The sequence below is a fragment of the Aegilops tauschii genome, chromosome 4, assembly GCF_002575655.3.
Source record: "Aegilops tauschii subsp. strangulata cultivar AL8/78 chromosome 4, Aet v6.0, whole genome shotgun sequence".
Lineage (NCBI taxonomy): Eukaryota > Viridiplantae > Streptophyta > Magnoliopsida > Poales > Poaceae > Aegilops > Aegilops tauschii.
Window position 1 is genome coordinate 64208027 of NC_053038.3, and position 21519 is coordinate 64229545.

The following is a 21519-nucleotide window of genomic DNA, read 5'->3' on the forward strand; positions in this document are numbered from 1 at the left end:
AGGTGAGTTTTCTCTTTTTTGTAGGGAGCCGTACACTTATTGGAGTAGTGTCCGGGTCTTCCACAATTGTAGCAATTGCGCTCACGACTAGAAGATCTTTTGTCATTGTAGGACCTTGACTTGGAACTTCTTTCCTTGCTTCTACTCTTGTAGAACTGTTGAAGTTCTTCACCATTAGGATCAATTCCTCATTGAAGGCTTGTTTCTCACTTGACGATGTAGGAGCATCACATGAGGCTTTGTAAGCACCATTAGACTTGTTGTGAAGCTCTTCTTTATCCTTGAGTGACATCTCATGAGCAATAATTCTACCAATGACTGTAGTTGGGCATCATTTGGATCAATGTGCACACGGTATCATATTTTCCATCCAAGGCTCTTAGGATCTTCTTCATGATGAATCTATCGGTCATCTCTTCACTTCCTAAGTCGGCAATCTCATTTCTGATAAGAGCAAGCCTAGAGTACATTTCAGCGACACCTTCACCATCCTTCATTTTGAACTTGTCAAGCTGACTTTGAAGCACATCCAATTTGGATTCCTTGATGGAGTCGGTACCTTCGAGCATATCAATCAAAGTATCCCAAATTTCCTTTGCATTCTCAAGACGGCTGATTTTGTTGAATTGCAGCATCTTCAATTCTTCCCGGTAGCTTCACAATTCGGTTTTCACCCATCAAAGAATTCACCTTGCAAGCCAAGACACACAATAGCTGAAGGAAATATGCCCTAGAGGCAATTATAAAGTTGTTATTTATATTTCCTTATATCATGATAAATGTTTATTATTCATGCTAGAATTGTATTAACCGGAAACTTAGTATATGTGTGAATACATAGACAAAATAGAGTGTCCCTAGTATGATTCTACTTGACTAGCTTGTTAATCAAAGATGGTTAAGTTTCCTGAACATAGACATGTTTTGTCATTTGATGAACGGGATCACATCATTAGGAGAATGATGTTATGGAGAAGACCCATCCGTTAGCTAAGCATAATGATCGTTTAGTTTATTGCTATTGCTTTCTTCATGACTTATACATGTTCCTATGACTATGAGATCATGCAACTCCCGAATACCGGAGGAACACTTAGTGTGCTATCAAACGTCACAACATAACTGGGTGATTATAAAGATGTTCTACAGGTGTCTCCGGTGGTGTTTGTTGAGTTGGTATAGATCGAGATTAGGATTTGTCAATCCAATTGTCGGAGAGGTATCTCTGGGCCCTATCGGTAATACACATCACTATAAGCCTTGCAAGCAATGTGACTAATGAGTTAGTTGCGAGATGATGCATTACATAACGAGTAAAGAGACTTGCTGGTAACGAGATTTAACTAGGTATGATGATACCGACGATCAAATCTCGGGCAAGTAACATACCGATGACAAAGGGAACAACGTATGTTGTTATGCGGTTTGACCGATAAAGATCTTTGTAGAATATTTGGGATCCAATATGAGCATCCAGGTTCCGCTATTAGTTATTGACCGGAGATGAGTCTCAGTCATGTCTACATACTTCTCGAACCCGTAGGGTCCGCACGCTTCACGTTCGATGACGATCGGTATTATGAGTTTATGTGTTTTGATGTATGAAAGGTAGTTCGGAGTCCCGGATGAGATCACGGACATGAAGAGGCATCTCGAAATGGTCGAGACATAAATATTGATATATTGGAAGACTATATTCAGCCACCGAAATAGTTCTGAGTTGTATCGGGTATTTTCTGGAGTACCGGGGGGTTACCGGAACCCCCAGGGGGGTTATTGGGACTCATGGGCCTATTGGTGAAAGAGAAGAGGAAGGCCAAGGTGTGGCGCGCCCCCTAGCCCAAACCGAATTGGACTAGGGGGCCCGGCCCCCCTTTCCTTCTCTCCTCCCTCACTTTCTCCCTTCTCCTTGCTGGAATAAGAAGGGGGGGGGCGAATCCTACTTGGAGTAGGATTGCCCCCCCCATGGCGCGCCTCCTACCCTGGCCGGCTCCTCCTCCCTCCCCCCTTTATATACGTGGGAGGGGTGAGGGAGTCCTGGATTAAGGGATCCTTGGGCGTCCGGACTATGTTACGTGGGCCGGACTGATGGGCTGTGAAGATACAAGACCGAAGACTCTCTCCCGTGTCCGGATGGGACTCTCCTTGGCGTGGAAGGCAAGCTTGGTGCCCTGATATGAAGATTCCTTTCTCTGTAACCGACTTTGTGCAACCCTAGTCCTTCCGGTGTCTATATAAACTGGAGTGCTTAGTCCATATAGGCGATCATAATCATAGTCATATAGGCTAGACTTTTAGGGTTTTAGCCATTACGATCTCGAGGTAGATCAACTCTTGTAATACTCATATTCATCAAGATCAATCAAGCAGGAAGTAGGGTATTACCTCCATAGAGAGGGCCGGAACCTGGGTAAACATCGTGTCCCCCGTCTCCTGTTACCATCGACCTTAGACGCACAGTTCGGGACCCCCTACCCGAGATCCGCCGGTTTTGACACCGACATTGGTGCTTTCATTGAGAGTTCCGCTGCGGCATCTTCAAAAGGTCCGATGGCCCCGTCAATTATCTACAACAATGCTGTCCAGGGGGAGGTCTTCCTCCCCAGACAGATCTTCGTATTCGGCGGCTTCGCACCGCGGGCCAACTCGCTTGGCCATCTAGAGCAGATCAACAACTACGCCCCTGGCCATCAGGTCAGATTTGGAAGCTTGAACTACGTCGCTGATATCCACGGGGAGTTGATCTTCGATGGATTTGCGCCCACGGCAGCCACTCCCTGCCACCACGATGAACATGACTTAAATCTGCCATCGTACCACACCCAGGAGATAGCGCTTGTAACCGCTCTGGCCCTAGATCCGGAGCAGATCGTGCCATCCGAGGACGGGAAGCTCAACCCCGCCACGGAAGCCGCAGACTCAGCGGCGTTGGAGCCGCACACAGACCCAACCTCGGGTGGAATCTACGCCACCGAAACCACAGACTCGTTTCCGGCTACAGGTTCCGAACCACGTGCGTCCGCGCGTGTCGAGCTTGATCGGTCATCGATCATTGAATTCGGCTCCGCGGACATCTTCCGGCACTCACCTTTAGGTGATCTGCTAAACTCATTAAAAACACTCTCCTTAGCGGGGGACTCACAGCCGAATTATATCCGGTTTGAACTGGAGGGTGATGACGGAGAATTTCGCTTCCCACCCACCGCCCACTTCATAGCCACTGTCGAAGACTTAACCGACATGCTCGATTACGGCTCCAAAGACATCAACGGTATGGATGACGATGCCGAAGAGGACCAGGGCCAAAACCCCCCGTCGAGGATAAACCTCCTGAGATACAGCCAAAACGCCAACGTCAGCGGCGCCGCTCTAAGTCATACCGTGGAAAAGATAGCTATACCGGCACAAGAGAAAACAATACTCCAGACGATGGCAAAGACATGGAATACCCCGCTGAGCCAACCTCCGAACAGGACGAATGGGAGGATGGGCGAGTCAGCCCTGATGAACAGGCCGTAAAAGAAGACTCGGAGGACAGTAATTATCTTCCCCTCTCCGAGGACGAGGTGTGCCTCGGCAACGAGGATTTCATCGTGCCCGAGGAACCTCTCGAGCAGGAGCGCTTTAAGCGCCAGCTAATAGCCACTGCGAGGAGCCTGAAAAAGAAGCAGCAACAGCTTCAAGCTGATGAAGACCTGCTCAACGACAGATGGACTAATGTCCTGGCAGCTGAGGAATACGTCCTCGATCGCCCAACTAAAAGTTACCCAAAGCGCAAATTGTAACCTCAATTTGATGACGAGGCGTTGGAGCCCGTACCATCAGCGCATAGTGCGGCTGACCGACCACCACGTGGCTGGGATAAAGCCGCACCTCAAGCCGAACACCAGCCCGTCCGACCTCATCGTAGAGGCAGAGATAAAACAGTTCGGGGTTATACATATGACCTGCGGCAGGACCTAAAGAACAGAATAGGTCAGACCAGATCGATCTACGGATCGCGGGGGCGTGCCCTGACGCGCGACGACGGCCATTTTGCCGGACATGACAAACATAACCATGCCCTGGCTGAAAATCGCGGACAGACTACATCCGAACTACGTCACGACTTGGCCCGATACAGAGGCACCGCACACCCCCTTTGCTTCACTGACAAAGTAATGGAGCATGAATTCCCAGAAGGGTTTAAACCCGTGAATATCGAATCATATGATGGAACAACATATCCCGCGGTATGGATTGAGGATTTTCTTCTCCATATTCATATGGCTCGTGGTGATGACCTTCACGCCATCAAATACCTCCCGCTAAAACTCAAAGGGCCAGCTCGGCACTAGTTAAACAGTTTGCCTGAAAACTCTATTGGCAGCTGGGAGGACTTCGAAGACGCCTTCCGCGACAACTTCCAAGGTACATACGTATGACCTCCAGATGCTGATGACTTAAGTCACATAGTTCAACATCCTAGAGAGTCAGCCAGGAAATTCTGGATCAGGTTCCTAACTAAAAAGAACTAGATCGTCGATTGTCCGAATGCTGAAGCCCTAGCGGCCTTTAAGCATAGCATCCGCGACGAATGGCTCGCCCGTCACCTCGGCCAAGAAAAGACGAAGTCCATGGCAGCCCTCACGGCACTCATGACCCGTTTTTGTGCGGGCGAGGATAGTTGGCTAGCCTGTGGCAACAACACTGCAAGAAAAGTTGGCACCTCTGAGACCAAAAACAGCAACAGCAAGCCCTGACGCAACAGGCACAAGCGTCGAAGCAACAAAGACAATACCGACGACACGGCAGTCAATGCCGGATTCAGTGGCTCCAAGTCCGGTCAGCGGAAGAAGCCATATAAAAGAAACAACACGGGACCATCCAGGTTGGACAGCATACTCGATCGTCCATGCCAGATTCATGGCACCACAGACAAACCAGCCAATCATACCAACAGAGACTGTTGGGTTTTTAAACAGGCCGGCAAGTTAAATGCCGAGAACAAGGAGAAGGGGTAGCAAGGCGAGGGCTATGACGAGGAGCCCCGGCCACCGAACACACGGGGACAGAAGAAGTTTCCCCCCAAGTTAAAACGGTGAACATGATATATGCTACCTATATCCCCAAGAGGGAGCGCAAGCGCGCGCTCAGGGACGTCTACGCGATGGATCCAGTCGCCCCAAAGTTCAACTCATGGTCTTCTTGTCCGATCACTTTCGATCGCAGGGACCATTCGACCAGTATCTGTCGGCGTTCTGGGAACGGGGGTCCCCAGACTTGCCTGCCTGCGGCCCACGGCGTGGCTCTACGAGCGGGCCCGTACGACCCATCTTCACCAACAAGCATTCGGGAACCTCGCGAGGGGTCAAGCGTCGCGAGGCGGATGACACAAGACCTCCTCGGGAGCGGCCTCACCAGGCTGGCTCGCGAGGGGCGGAGGGATCAAGGCAAGGCAAACCTCGCGAGGTTCTCATGACGCAAGCCATGACGATCGAGACCAGCCGGGCGCCAGGCGGGCGCCAGCGCTCACAATGTCCTTGCTTCCTCTTTGGTGCTAAGGAGGCAAGCGCAGGCGAGGAGTACCGAGGCCTCAGGCAAAGGTTTCCATATCGGTGCAACGAGACCAAGACCAGCAGGACGGCAAGACGGAGGTCATCGTGGAGCCCAAGCCGGTCTCACCACCAGAGCCTTTGGCAGGCGAAGACCACCTTTAGTCAGGATAGCTTGTACTAGCTGTCCCCTTTCAAATTGGCCGTTGTTGGCTCCCTTCCCGCTCAATATTTGGGGAGAGGACCAGGGCCTCTATAAATAAGGCTAGCCACCACAGTAGGAGATATCTCATCTGGGACTAGATCCAACCCATCCTCACACCCACCAAGCACAAGAACTCCTCACCTCAGGAGGCAGTTCTTCCCCTCGTACTATTCATCCTCAGCCCAAGAGGCAATCCACCACACCACACTGGAGTAGGGTATTACACCACAACGATGGTCTGAACCAGTATAAATCTTGTGTCTCTTGTGTTGCGAGTTCATCGAGCTAAGCTTAGAGATCCCGCTGAGGCTGAGGGCATGATTTGGTAGGGGGAGATCTTCGTGCGTACCCCAGTGTTCGAACGTTGAGGGTTTTTACGGAACCCGAGATCCGACATTTGGCGCGCCAGGTAGGGGTGCGCCAGAGCTTTCCTTCCGTCGATCCGCGTCCCGTCTCTTCGTCGTCTCCATGACGGACGCTCGCGCTGAGCGCCGGGCCGCCCTCGCCGCCCGCGTTGCTCAGACGGCTCCCGTCAGCGGGCCACCCCGTCGTTCTTAGTCGCCTGCCGGCGACGCTGCCACCGGCCCGGCGGGGAACGAGTAGCAAGCATCCTCGCTGCACCTCTCAGTGCAGCGGGACGGCCGCACTGCCACTCCATCGCTGACCCCAGCCGGCTCGTCGTCTCACACCTGTCGAGCTCCCACGGAGGTGCAGGCCGCGCTGTGCATGGCGCGCGAACTCCTGCGCTACCACCCCATCGACGACCTCTACGAGGACTGGCTCGACCGCATCGCCGATCTTGTCAGCGCCGTGGGGGGCTCCCCTATGCCGTCCCTCTCGCTGCCTCGTCCTCCGCCAGCTGCAGGTGAGGTGGCTCATGGAGCGCCTCCACCACCTCTGCCCCAAGACGGCGTCCTGGCGCCAAGACGCGCGGCCCCCCGGCGCGACCCACCACGTCCGGCGCCCACGCGAGAAGCAAGAAGCTGCCAAGAAGTCCCACGGCCGCGGGAGAACGCTCCTGCACTCCCTGCACCGCTACAACAAGACCGTGCGCCGCCTGCGGTGGCTGTGCGCGGGCATCAAGGCCAGGCTCCGCATCAGCAAAGGGTCCCAGTGGCCACCGCGGGCTGCTGCGCCTTCACTCCTGAGCTGCGTAGCTTCACATGGCCGGGCAAGTACAAGCCAGACCTGCCTCCGCGCTACGACGGCACCCCCGACCCCGCGGAGTTCTTGCAGCTCTATGAGCTGAGCATCAAGGCGGCCAACGGCGACGAGAAAGTCATGGCGAACTGGTTCCCCATGGCTCTCAAGGATGGCGCACGCTCGTGGCTCCTGAACCTGCCTCCCGGCTCGATCTCCTCCTGGAACGAGATGCGCGACCACTTCGTCGCCAACTTCCACGGCACTCGCGACCGCCCTCCGGCCGCGGGTGACCTGCGCCGCGTCAAGCAGCAGCCAGGGGAGACCCTCCAGAAGTACATCCAGCCTTCAACAATGTTTGTCTCAAGATCCCCAAGGTGACAGACGAGGCCATCATCTCGGTGTTTTCTGATGGCGTCCGCGATGTCAAGATGAAGGAGGAACTCGCCATCCATGAGGAGCTGTGCACATCCCTGGAGCTGTTTAACCTGGCGACCAAGTGCGCAAGAGCTGAGGAGGGACGCCTTTCGCTCCTCGAGCTCCCGGTTGCTGGCCCGGAGGAGAAGAAAGCCAAGGCCAAGGATGTGAAGCGCAAGGGAGTCACCGTGCTCGCGGCGGAGCCAGACACGAAGCGTGGTAGGGACCAGCCTAAGTCATCCAAGAGTAGCCGACCGTTCTGCGCCCTCCAAAACGTGCACAACCACAACACTAACGTTTGTCAAGAGCTCAGGGCCATTCACGACGGACGCTTCGGTTGATGCCCCAAGCGCAACGACTGAGGCTACGGCCGAGGAGGAGGACGTGTCGGAGGACGCTGGGACGACCGGGGCCCACGCCAGGAGTTGTGCGACCGGCCTCGTGAGGCCCGCTGGCAAGATCAGCCTCGCGAGGGCGCGTGGAGGGATCAGCCTCGTGAGGATCGCCCTCAGGGCAACACCTTCCTCCTCCACTGCCGCCACCACCAAGAAGGAACGACGATCACCATCAAGACAAGGGGGCTGGGGGCTTCCAGGAGCCACGTGCTATAGCCTGCATCTTGGGAGGAGCTCAGGCCCCAGCCTCACAGCGTATCTTCAAGCAGTTTGCTCGCGAGGTGAACACAGTCCTCCCCAAGCTCGAGGCCACACGCCCGCTCAGGTGGCCCAAGTGCGCCATCACCTTCAGCTCGGCAGACCAGCTCAAGTGCGCGGCCACCGCTGGCGCTCTCCCGATGCTCTGTTCACCCGTCATCAGCAGCGTGCAAGTCACCAAGACTCTCATCGACGGCGGCGCAGGGCTTAACGCCCTGTCCGTCGAGATGTTCGACAACCTTCAAGTGCCCTATGATCAGCTTCAGCCTACCAAGCCTTTCTCAAGAGTGACCGACGGTTCCACCACGCCGATAGGGCAAGTTCGCCTCCCTGTCATCTTTGGACAGCGCGACAACTACCGCACCGAGCTCATCGACTTCGACGTCACCCACATCCGTCTGCCATACAGTGCCGTCCTTGGGTATCTAGCCTTGACCAAGTTCATGGCGGTGACCCACCACAGCTACAACGTCCTCAAGATGCCAGGAAGCGGCGGAATGATCACAGTCCCCTGTGAGGAAAGAGATGCGGTGTGCTCCCTCGAGCATGCCTTCCAAGCTGCAGCAATCGAAGACCCCGACAGCAAGGGCGAGTACCCTCCTAAGGTCATCCCCAAGAAACAGAAGCAGCTGCTCCGCACAGGGCCTCAGGGGAGCGGCGCCTCAAGCGGTGCCACGTCAGGATCGGCACCCGCACCAGGGGCGCCTCCCTCTATCGCATAGGAAGGCGCGCCCGGCGCCCTCCTCGGGCAGGGCTCGGGGGCTCTCTTCTGGAGGGCCTCAGACCTTGCCAACATTACGAGGGAGGCGCTCGGGCACCATTTGGAGGTGTGCTTCATGGCACGTTTCCCTCAGGAGGACAAAGGGCGAGGAGCGTCCAGCGCTTAGGAGTTCATTACCAAGACCACTCAAGAACTGCAGGATGAATGGGCCATGCGCGGCGATCGCCGCTCACCTGGCGCAGCCCCCCATCCAGGCGAGGATGCCGGGTTGCGCGTCTGCATCGACAGCATGGTGGACAAGAACATCAAGCTCGCCAATGTGATCCAGGTGATGCTAGTTCGCCGGATCCTTCCATGCCAGAGCCGGACATGCCATTTATGGGAGTTCAATCCGGCCTAGCACCAGACCTTGCAGCGGTTCTTCGGAACTACGCACGAAGATATCTGGAAGGTGCTCTTCAAGGGCAACGAGACGCCGCCGGAGACCACCGAGGACCGCAGGCATGACCTGGCCCATCCCGCCAGCGCGGTAAGTCTTTCGCGTTTCAAGGTGTATCCTTTACTTGCTTATTCAAGGAAGATACATAAACCTCACTATTTATTTTTTCAGGGATGGACACAGAAAGCGGAGCGGACTAAGTGTCCGGCTCCGCTGCCCGAGGAACCAGCCATCCCACTTCTGACGAAGATGCTGGTCCCGGCGCCATACCAGGCACCGGAGAAGAAGGCCAAGGGGGCAGAAGTGGCCTCCGCCGCAAGGGAGCTTCAGACGTGACGTCCGAAGACAATGAGACTCATTCCTCCGTCGCCGAAGACGACGAGGAGGAGGAAGAAGAAAGCAACTCTCCCCCTAAGGGGGGAAGGAAGAAGAGGGCGGCCTTCACAAATATGGAGGCAGAGGCGTCCAAGAGGGGGAAGGGCTCCCTTGCGGATAACTCCGCGTGGGACGTTGACAGCAGCCCAGAGCCGCGCCCCCGAAACAAGCCCCTGGCCGAATCGTGAGTACCCGGATGCGTCCATATTTCAGGCCTCTCTACTTCATGGTCTTAACATGTTGAATTATGCAATTGTAGTCCGGCCCATGACGGCTCCATGTGATCCTCATCAGGGGGTTCGCTGGATTCAAAGGCAATGGCCAGCGAGTCACCGCCAGCGGCTTACTCTCCCAAAGCAAAGGGCGAGGCCGAGGTGCTGTCCCGAAGGACCTTCCCAGGCCAGGGAGAGGTTCGGGAGGCCGTCAGGGTGGCGCCAGAGGGTGACCCCTCGGCCGCCGGACACCTGGCGGAGAAAACCCCCATGGAGACTGCTGATGGGGGCCATATCCAATTCGGGCCCCAGCCGAATACCATCCCGGAGACCTACACGGCTCCAGAATCAAGCAAGCAGCCTCCTTCGAAGGGAGGAGGTTCGCCTATTCCGCCGGTGATCTCTGTCCATCCAGAGGCACCGGATAATTTGCTGGAAGTGCTACGAAGCGCTTCCATTGTGGAGGAACACCGTATCCTTATGGGTACGGTGGTTGAGAGGGTTCAGCCCGTTAAGAGTGGACTGACCGAAGCCTGCACTAGCCAGCTGACATGCTTTGATGTAAGTGACACAAAAAAGAAAGTCATAGTATAGACAGTAGCCCCTGAGACACTGTCCGGTGTTCGAAAAGAAAAGTCGGACAGAGGATCAAGTAATTTGTTCGAAAAGAAATGTCTTATGTGAATAAGCAAGCGACGTTGCTAGCCGCAACCTCTCATGCTGCTGAGGTCTCCGGACTAAAGCAAAGTCTGGAGCGGGCCGAAGAAGAGCTCGGCCGTGTAAAAAAGTAGCTGGAGGACAAGCAAGGTATGTGATGACCTTGTGTATATCCATAAAAGGATGAATGACTTGTGGCATGATATTTGTAGGAGCGGCTACTGAGGTGGAAACCCTCAAGAAAGCCCCCAGCCGGATACCATCCCGGAGACCTACACGGCTCCGGAATCAAGCAAGCAGCCTCCTTCGAAGGGAGGAGGTTCGCCTATTCCGCCGGTGACCTCTGTCCATCCAGAGGCACCGGATAATCTGCTAGAAGCGCTACGAGGCGCTTCCATTGTGGAGGAACTCTGTATCCTTATGGGTACGGTGGTTGAGAGGCTACTGAGGTGGAAACCCCCAAGAAAGCGCTGGCTGAGGCAAAAAATAAAGCGGCAAAGGAGCAAGCCGCCCGTGAAAAACACGAGGCCAGGGTTGGTGAGGTCCAGTAGGAGCTCCAGGACGCCATCAAGAAATGCGAGTCCTTGGAGCGCGACATTGCAGATCAGGAGACCGAACTTGTCAAGGCTCGCCAGAGCGCACAAGAGGCCCGGGTTGAAGCCCAGGGCGCCCTCCAGGAAATCCAGGAGGCCAAGAAAATCGCGGCGGGTAACGCTTTTACTATGCAAAGCAAGTATGTGAAGAAGAGGTATCTCTTACTAACCCGGATTTGGAGTTCTCCAGGGGCGTTTGCGGATCCGCCGCACAGTGTTTCTAACGCTGCGGAATTCTTCCGAGCCGAAGAGGAGAGCTCAACAGAGAAGCTGTTCTGGTCGCAAGACATTGCGCCAGAACATCCGTTGCCCTTTAGCAATAAGCTAAAACAGCTGCTCGAACTGCATAGGGTGGCCGAACTGGCCATGAAGGATTTAATAATCCGGCTGTGGCCTGCCGAAGCTATACCCAGCAGCTACTTCGGGCTCGTGAAGCGGCTGGTAAGTGCCTGCCCCCGGCTTGACGCCATCAAGCGGTCGGTCTGTATCGAAGGTGCGCGGATGGCCTTCGCCCATGTCAAGGTGCAGTGGGCAAAGATTCTTCAAGCTAGCGACTGAGGGACCGCCCGAGGGCAAGGAGCACCGCACGCCCGAGCGATATTTTAGCGATGTCCTGGAGGGATCCCGCATTGTAGCGGAGCAATGTGCGAAAGATGTAATCTTTGAATGAATACATTTATGTTATCTCGCCCTATATTATGAAACAAAGTCGATTGTGTGATATAATGCTTGTTACTATTAAAATTTTACCTCCTGTGTTTAAGAAATCTGAGAGTTGGCCAGTCGTCGACTTCATTCCCCACGTAGGTAGTACAGGGTGTTCGGGATGGAATCTAAACACTCTTGATTCAATTGTTTGGTCCTTGAAGGGGTGTTTAGCGCAACGAACCAGACAATCGGACTATGTGGCTTCATCACCCTCACTTAGCCATAGGAGTTTGACAATGAAAATTTAGGCACAGCCCCTAGTATCCAAACTAGGGTGCTGTAAACACCTGATCGGGTAAGAGCCGATTCATCGCATAATGCGGAAAAAAATCACTACAGATTGGAGACCTCCGAAGAGCTGACCGGCTCACGCCGCATCATGACAGTCAGTTTTCGGCTTTCTCTACTAAGGTGCTCATCCGGATAAACCAGGACACAATCACAGTAGCTCTCACTTTACTACCCTAGCTGATATAGTGGAACGTAAGGTAGTAAGCACAGGAGCCGGGCAACCCAACTATTGACCAAAGACATGATTCGGAGCCAATGCATATAATGCTAAATTCGGGGTGCTGAACTATACTGTAAAAAGAGTTCAAACTTTCTTGCCATATTATGGGTCGCAATGAAGCCCCTGGCAGATTAAAGCGTACCAAAATGTATGGGTGCAATTTGATACGAATATCAAAAAAAGGAGAGGTAGCAAGCTAGTGCCGCAGAAGTTGGGCCGCAAACTGTTTCCATTATAGTTTGGTTAATACATCAGAGCGTATTTGTACTAGCAGTTCAATAAGCAACAGGGCTATTTAACATGCCACAACCAAGGGAGAGCTGCGTGCGGGCCCTAAAAAAAGGTAGAGTGATCGTTAAAGAGACCACCTAGGAATTCCCTTATACATCAGTGCTTTTTGCCGTCGTGGTGTATCTATCCTTTCGAAAGGACCGGTGATCAGGTCGTCAGAAAAAACCTATGGAAAAGAAACCTGAAAAGGTTAAAAAAGAAAAAGTGGAAGAATGTGTGTCCTGGGAGGGGTCGAGCCATATTATGGATCACAATCTGGTTAAGCCTCCATCTATGTCCATTGTATTTTGAGTGCGTAGTTATGAACGCGCGGTACGAACGCCGCCGCTTGTTCGGGGCTAGGACGGAGGCCGAATTGCTAGTCGAGCCCTTGACAAGCTAGGCTGTCTTGCTTGAGAGTAGTCCGGACTGTACTTCTTGAGCTTGAGATAGTGTCTGGGAGCTCGGCCGCCGAATTAAGGTTCCGCTTGAGAAGGCTGCTCTGTACTTCTGCTGCTAAAGCAGCGGTGTGCTCCTCGGTACGGAGGGAATGTTCCGTGTTTCCATTGACTGTTATGATACCGCGTGGTCCGGGCGTCTTGAGCTTGAGATAAGCATAGTGTGGCACTGCATTGAATCGAGCAAATGCGGTTCGTCCTAGCAGTGCGTGATAGCCGCTGCGGAAGGGGACGATATCGAAGATCAATTCTTCGCTTCGGAAGTTGTCCGGGGATCCGAAGACAACCTCTAGTGTGATTGAGCCCGTACAGCGGGCCTCTACACCTGGTATGACTCCTTTAAACGTAGTCTTTGTGGGCTTAATTCTTGAGGGATTAATGCCCATTTTGTGCGATGTATCCTGATAGAGCAGGTGCAGGCTGCTACCACCGTCCATGAGGACTCGTGTGAGGTGGAATCCATCAATGATTGGGTCGAGGACCAGTGCGGCTGAACCGCCTTGACGGATACTGTCGGATCTCGGGTTCTGGCAAAACCCTCAAGGTTCGAACACTCGGGTGCGCACGAAGATCTCCCCCTACGAAATCACGCCCTCGGCCTCACCGGGATCTCTAAGCTTAGCTCGACAAACTCGCAACACAAGAGACACAAGATTTATACTGGTTTGGGCCACCGTTGTGGTGTAATACCCTACTCCAGTGTGGTGTGGTGGATTGCCTCTTGGGCTGAGGATGAACAGTACAAGGGGAAGAACTGCCTCCTGAGGTGAGGAGTTCTTGTGCTTGGTGGGCGTGAGGATGGGTTGGATCTAGTCCCAGATGAGATATCTCCTACTGTGGTGGCTAGCCCTATTTATAGAGGCCCTGGTCCTCTCCCCAAATATTGAGCGGGAAGGGAGCCAACAACAGCGAATTTGAAAGGGGACAGCTAGTACAAGCTATCTTGACTAAAGGCGGTCTTCGCCTGCCAATGGCTCTGGTGGTGACGCCGGCTTGGGCTCCACGATGACCTCCGTCTTGCCATCCTGCTGGTATTGGTCTCATTGCACCGATATGGAAACCTTTGCCTGAGGCCTCGGTACTCCTCGCATGCGCTTGCCTCCTTAGCACCAAAGAGGAAGCAAGGACACTGTGCGCGCTGGCGCCCGCCTGGTCTCGATCGTCATGGCTTGCGTCATGAGAACCTCGCGAGGTTTACCTTGCCTAGATATCTCCACCCCTCGCGAGCCAGCCTGGTGAGGCCGCTCCCGAGGAGGTCTTGTGTCGTCCGCCTCACGAGGCTTGGCCCCTCGCGAGGGTCTCGAATGCTTGTTGGTGAAGATGGGTCGTACGGGCCCGCTCGCAGAGCCACGCCGTGGGCCGCAGGCAGGCAAGTCTGGGGACCCCCGTTCCCAGAACGCCGACGTTGCCCCCTGACCCAAGGCGCGCTCGGACTTGGCTTCGAGGCGAAGCCAAAGGGCAAGTGCGGAGCGTCGCGGGCCCCAATAGCCTGCGGCCTTGGTCAACGCGTGGCGGTTGATTGGACGTGGGCGTCTCTGCTTCCCCACGCTACCTCGGCAACTGCCCGACTGTCAAAAGGCAGGCGTGGACAGCGCTTGCCTTCACTGCTTCCTTTCGCCTTGCTCCAGATCCCCTTTCTTGCTCCCTGCTTCCGAAATCTCCAGATCTGCTCCCGTCCCCTTCCGCATCAGCGACCAATGGCGCCCCGGAAGGTCAACCCCGCCTCGACACCGGCTTGGTACGAGCTAGCTCTCGATGCGCCCAACGTCTCGGAGAAGAGCCTCGCTGCCATGCGCTTGCTGACGGCGGGGGAAAGCAACAAGAGGGGGAAGACTGAGCTCCGGGCTGGCTCTGCCGTGCCGAAGCCCGAGGGGAGCACCTTCTTCCCTTCTTCATGAGCAGCATCGTCGCGGGGCTGGTTCCCCCGTTCCCTGACTTCTTCTATGAGGTCCTTGGCCACTACGGGCTGTAGGCGCTGCATCTTCATCCCAACTCTATCCTTCTCTTGTCGATCTTCGCCTTCTACTGCGAGGCGTACCTCGGCGTGATGCCGTCCGTGCCTCTGCTGCGCTACTTCTTCTTCCTCCGCATCAACGAGGGCCATACCTTCGAGTGTGCCAAATTCATCGCGGCCGGCAAGGCCAACTCAATCTCGAAGGCTGGAAAGAAGGCCGACGGCTTCAGGAGCAAGTGGGTCATGATGGACGCCAAGTGCGTCCACCTACACTTGGTGCTGCCAACGGAGATCCCCCAGTCCGACAAGGGGAGGTCTTTCGTGAAGCTCACTGATGAGCGGGCGACGTTGGTGGTGGAGCAGATGAACGCCGACCTGAAGCCGGGCAATGCGAAGGCGGCAAAGGTGACAGGGCCATGCTCCTGAGGGAATTCCTGATGCTGCGCGTGGCACCGCTTTAGGCGCGTACGCGCCCTTTTGGGAGCTTGGGGACGAAGAGGACAAGGTCCGCCTGAGCCTGGAAGCCTTGCCTGACGGTGAGCTGGCTGTGGCTCTCCGCCTCTTGGTCGGGGAAGACCAGGAGTACCCGCCGAGTGTCTTCATTCCCTTGTTCCGCCGCAAGGACGGGGCGCAGGTCGTGGCCGCCGGGCCGACCTTTGACGGGTGCGGGCTAGTGCTGCCGACGCCCACTAGGGCCCCTGCGGTGCCGACGCTGGTGGAGCTGTCTTCTGATGAGTCCCGCGGGGAGGAAGAGGAGGAGGACGAGGAGCACGACTCGGGTGTGACCCCTGAAGGGATAGGGGAGACCTCCCCGTTGAGCAAGCCTGACATCCTCCACACCCTGCCAAATGATGACGAGGCCGGTGCCCACCAGGAAAAGGGGGAGCCGCCCGTGATCCCGACAAAGAGCAGGTCGGCGCTGGTCTCCCGAGATGCTGCTCCTTCGATGCCGCCCGGGGCTGCCTCCGGCCCCTCCGCTGCCCCGTCTTCTGCTCCTGGAGCCCGCGCGCCCGCGCCTCAAGCTTCGAGGCTCTCACGCTTGAAGCTCAGCCAGCGGAGGGTGGACTACGCCGCGGTGGACCAGTAAGTGCCCGTGCTCTGCCTTGTTCTTGCTTCTGCTGCTGCCTGTTGATGTTCATAATTGGTTGGTTAGGCCGCCGCCTGCGGCGAAGAAGAGGAAGGAGGATGCAGCGACCCCTCCGCGAAGAAGGGAAGCGACGGCACTCGCACCACCCCGGCTCGGTCGTCCTCCCGAGGCCTGGAGAAGCATCCTCGGGAGTCAGCCCCAGTGGCCCCGCTGGCTCCGGAGGCGTTGGTGTCCGGCCCGGCCGCTCGGGGCCCCAATGCTTAGGAGCCCCCGGTCTCCCAGGCCCTGTGGACGAGCTACTAGAGCCTGTGGACGACGAGCGCTGTGTGGCCGCTGCCGCAGCCGTGAAGGGCCAGGTGGAGGCCCTGCTGAAGAAGTTCCACTCCTTCACTCTCGCGCCTTCGACCGACGGTGCAACCGATGCTGCGGCTCCGGCCAGTGGTACAGACGAAGGTGACGCCACCAAGGACGGAACACCCCTTGCGGGCGTCGGCGGTGCCCAGGGATGATTCGCTTGCGGCTGCTTTCCTGTTTTACTCCTGCAACATGCATCATGAATTGTGGAGGCGTTTGAACTTGTGTTTGATATTTGAGAGAACAATATGTCTTGTAATATTTGCTTTTGACATTTTGCGATTTTCTTCCTATTTGCTTTACGTTCTACGTCGGCAGGGCCTGGCCCCGCGCATACCTCAGCCACCGTTGGGTCGTCCCGAGACCAGGACGGGACCAAGGGGTGAGGGGCTACAAGACCAGTTAGGCTCCTGAGTCGCGATGCTCAGGAGTCCCCCTTGACGCGCAAACAGCTTATAGGAAGGAGACGCGAGGATAGGTTTAGTGTTCTACGTCGGCACGACCCAGCCGCGCGCATACCTCAGCCGCCGTTGGGTCGTCCGGAGACCAGGACGAGACCAAGGAGTGAGGGGCTACGCGACCAGTTAGGCTCCTGAGTCGCAATGCTCAGGAGTCCCCCTTGACGTGCAAACAACCTTCATACCTTTGCCACATCACAAGTGGCAATATAAAGTGACTTTCTTTTGCATTAAGATTTCGTGCATCCAACGCCAAAAGCACATGACAACAACCTATGCTTCCCTCTGCGAAGGGCCTATCTTTTAGTTCTACCCTTATGCAAGAGTCATGGTGATCTTCACCTTTCCTTTTTACATTTTATCCTTTGGCAAGCACAGTGTGTTGGGAAGATCCTCATATATATATATATATATATATATAATTGGATGTAAGTTAGCATGAATTATTATTCTTGACATTACCCTTGAGGTAAAAGGTTGGGAGGCGAAACTATAAGCCCCTATCTTTCTCTGTGTCCGATTAAAACTCCATACCCATAAGTGTCGCGTGAGTGTTAGCAATTGTGAAATACTAAATGATAGTTGAGTATGTGGACTTGCTGAAAAGCTCTTACATAGACTCTTTCCGATGTTATGATAAATTGCAATTGCTTCTATGACTGAGATTATAGTTTGTTGGTTCTCAATGAAGTTCTTCTGATTCATACTTGACATTGTGAATAGATTATTACTTGAGCATAAGAAGCCATATGACAATATTCGAATATGTTGCTGTTAAAAGAATGATAATGATGCCCTCATGTCCGTATTTTATTTTATCGACACCTCTATCTCTAAACATGTGGACATATTTATCGTTATCGGCTTCCGCTTGAGGGCAAACGAGGCCCAAGCTTGGGGGAGTTGATACATCCATTTTGCATCATGCTTTTATATTGATATTTATTGCAATATGGGTTGTTATTACACGTTATGTCACAATAATTATGCCTATTCTCTCTTATTTTACAAGGTTTACATGAAGAGGGACAATACCGGCAGCTGGAATTCTGGGCTGGAAAAGGAGCAAATATTAGAGACCTATTATGCATAGGTCCAAAAGTCCTGAAACTTCACGGAAGTCATTTTTGGAATTAATAAAAAATACTGAGCGGAGAAAATACCAGAGGGGGGCCACACCCTGGCCACGAGGGTGGGAGACGCGCCCTACCCCCCTGGGCGCGCCCCCTGCCTCGTGGGCCCCCTGGCAGGCCTCCGGTGCCCATCTTCTGCTATATGAAGTCTTTCGTCCGAGAAAAAATCATAAGCAAGCTTTCAGGAAGAAACTCCGCCGCCACGAGGCGGAACCAATCTAGGTCTCTGGCGGAGCTGTTCTGCCGGTGAAACCTCCCTCCGGGAGGGGGAAATCATCGCCATCGTCATCACCAACGATCCTCTCATCGGAGGAGGGTCAATCTCCATCAACATCTTCACCAGCACCATCTTCTCTCAAACCCTAGTTCATCTCTTGTATCCAATCGTTGTCCCAAAGCCTCAGATTGGTACCTGTGGGTTGCTAGTAGTGTTGATTACTCCTTGTAGTTGATTCTAGTTGGTTTATTTGGTGGAAGATCATATGTTCAGATCCTTTATGCATATTAATACCCCTCTGATTATGAACATGAATATGATTTGTGAGTAGTTACGTTTGTTCCTGAGGACATGGGAGAAGTCTGGCTATTAGTAGTCACGTGAATTTGGTATTCGTTCGATATTTTGATGAGATGTATGTTGTCTTTCCTCTAGTGGTGTTATGTGAACGTCGACTACATGACACTTCACCATTATTTGGGCCTAGAGGAAGGCATTGGGAATTAATGAGTAGATGATGGATTGTTAGAGTGACAAAAGATTAAACCGTAGTTTATGCGTTGCTTCATAAGCGGCTGATTTGGATCCATATGTTTCATTCTATGGTTAGGTTCACCTTAATACTTCTTTTGTAGTTGCGGATGCTTGCAATAGGAGTTAATCATAAGTGGGATGCTTGTCCAAGTAAGGACAGCACCCAAGCACCGGTCCACCCACATATCAAATTATCAAAGTACTGAACGCGAATCACATGAGCGTGATGAAAACTAGCTTGACGATAATTCCCATGTGTCCTCGGGAGCGCTTTTCTCTATATAAGAGTTTGTCTAGGCTTGTCCTTTGCTACAAAAAGGATTGGGCCATCTTGCTGCACCTTATTTACTTTCATTACTCGTTACCCGTTACAAATTACATTATCACAAAACTATCTGTTACCGATAATTTCAGTGCTTGCAGAGAATACCCTACTGAAAACCGCTTGTCATTTCCTTCTGCTCCTCGTTCGGTTCGACACTCTTACTTATCGAAAGGACTACGATAGATCCCCTATACTTGTGGGTCATCAAGACTCTTTTCTGGCGCCGTTTCCGGGGAGTGAAGCGCCTTTGGTAAGTGGAACTTGGTAAGGAAACATTTATATAGTGTGCTGAAATTTACTGTCACTTGCTACTATGGAAAGTAATCCTTTGAGGGGCTTGTTCGGGCTATCTTCACCCCGACCAGTAGATTAAATAGTTGCTCCTCAACCTACTGAACCTAGTGAAAATGTTTACTTTGAAATTCCTTCGGGTATGATAGAAAAACTGCTAGCTAATGCTTTTACAGGAGATGGAACAATGCATCCCGATTTACACTTAATCTATGTGGATGAAGTTTGTGGATTATTTAAGCTTGCAGGTATGCCCGATGATGTTATCAAGAAGAAGGTCTTCCCTTTATCTTTGAAGGGAGATGCATTGACATGGTATAGGCTATGTGATGATATGGGATCATGGAACTACAAACGATTGAAATTGGAATTTCATCAGAAGTTTTATCCTATGCATTTTGTTCATCGTGATCGTAATTATATATATAATTTTTGGCCTCGCGAAGGAGAAAGCATCGCTCAAGCTTGGGGGAGGCTTAAGTCAATGTTATATTCATGCCCCAATCATGAGCTCTCAAGAGAAATGATTATTCAGAATTTTTATGCTCGGCTTTCTCGTAATAATCAATCCATGCTCGATACTTCTTATACTGGCTCTTTTATGATGAAGACTATAGAATTCAAATGGGATTTATTGGAAAGAATTAAACGCAACTCTGAAGATTGGGACATCGATGAAGGTAAAGAGTTAGGTATAACACCTAAGTTTGATTGTGTTAAATCTTTTATGGATACCGATGCTTTCCGTGAATTTAGCACTAAATATGGACTTGACTCTGAGATAATAGCTTCTTTCTGTGAATCCTTTGCTACTCATGTTGATCTCCCTAAGGAGAAGTGGTTTAAATATAATCCTCCCATAGAAGTAAAAGTAGTTGCACCTATTAAAGTTGAAGAAAAGACTATCACGTATAATCATCCTATTGTTCCTTTGGCTTATGTTGAGAAACCACCTTTCCCTGTTAGAATAAAGGATCATGCTAAAGCTTCAACTATAGTCAACAAAAGTAATATTAGGACACATAAACCCTCTAAGCAAGTTAAAGTTGAACCTAATATTGCTATGGTTAAAGATCTCTTGTCTGATAATATCGATGGGCATGTTATTTATTTCTGTGAGGAAACTGCTAGAATTGCTAAACCTCGAGCTAAAGATAAACATAGGCATGTGGTAGGCATGCCTGTTATTTCTGTTTAAATAGGAGATCATTGTTATCATGGCTTGTGTGATATGGGTGCTAGTGCAAGTGCCATACCTCATTCTTTATACGAAGAAATTATTGCATGATACTGCACCTGCTGAGATAGAAGACATTACAAAAAAATACACTTCCGTGATGATACGTGTTTGTCACAGTAGGTCGCGTTTTTTGTCGTGCATGTACATCCATGATAAATTTATGACAGAATCAAGATAGTCATACCTGTGCCGTCGTAGAAGTGTTCCATGACATTACCAAAATTATCATCACGGAAGTGTCCACTTCCATGACGATAAATCGCGCGTCACATAAGTGCTTTCGTCAAGGGTGACCGACACGTGGCATCCACCGTAACGGAACGCCATTAAGCTATCGGGTCGGGTTTTGGATCCGATAACCCGTTAACAGCCCCGACCAATGGGGATTTTCCACGTGTAAAATCATCATTGGCTGGAGGAGACACGTGTCTGGTCCGCGTTGGCACAGGTGTCACTCATCCAATGGGCAAGACGCGCCTATGATATGTTGACACGTGGACCGGCCCATGAAGTTTAAATGGGCCGGCCCAACTGAAGGCCCACAAGATTTTGCAGACCATAATGGGCCGGCCCAGCTAAAGGCCCACGAGATTTTGCGGACCATAATGGGCTGGCCCAGCTAAAGGCCCACAAGATTTTGCGGGCCATAATGGGCCGGCCCAGGTAAAGGCTCACAAGATTTTTGTGTGCCATAATGGGCCGGCCCAGGTAAAGGCCCACAAGATTCTTGCGGATCATAATGGGCCGGCCCAGCTAAAGGCCCCCGAGATTTCGCCGACATTAATGGGCCGGCCCAGCTATAGGCCCACAAGATTTTGAGGACCCTAGTAGGCCGGCCCATTAACTGGCTGCCATGTTTTGGGCCAAATGCCGGACCATATTTGATCCGGTCCATTAATGGCCTGCCACACTCTGGGCCTAATAGTGGCCCATATGAGATCCGGCCCGTTAAAAGCCTACCACGTTCTGGGCCAAATTACAGCCTAGATCAGGTCCGGCCCTTTAAGAGGCTTTGGGCGCAATTATGGCCCAT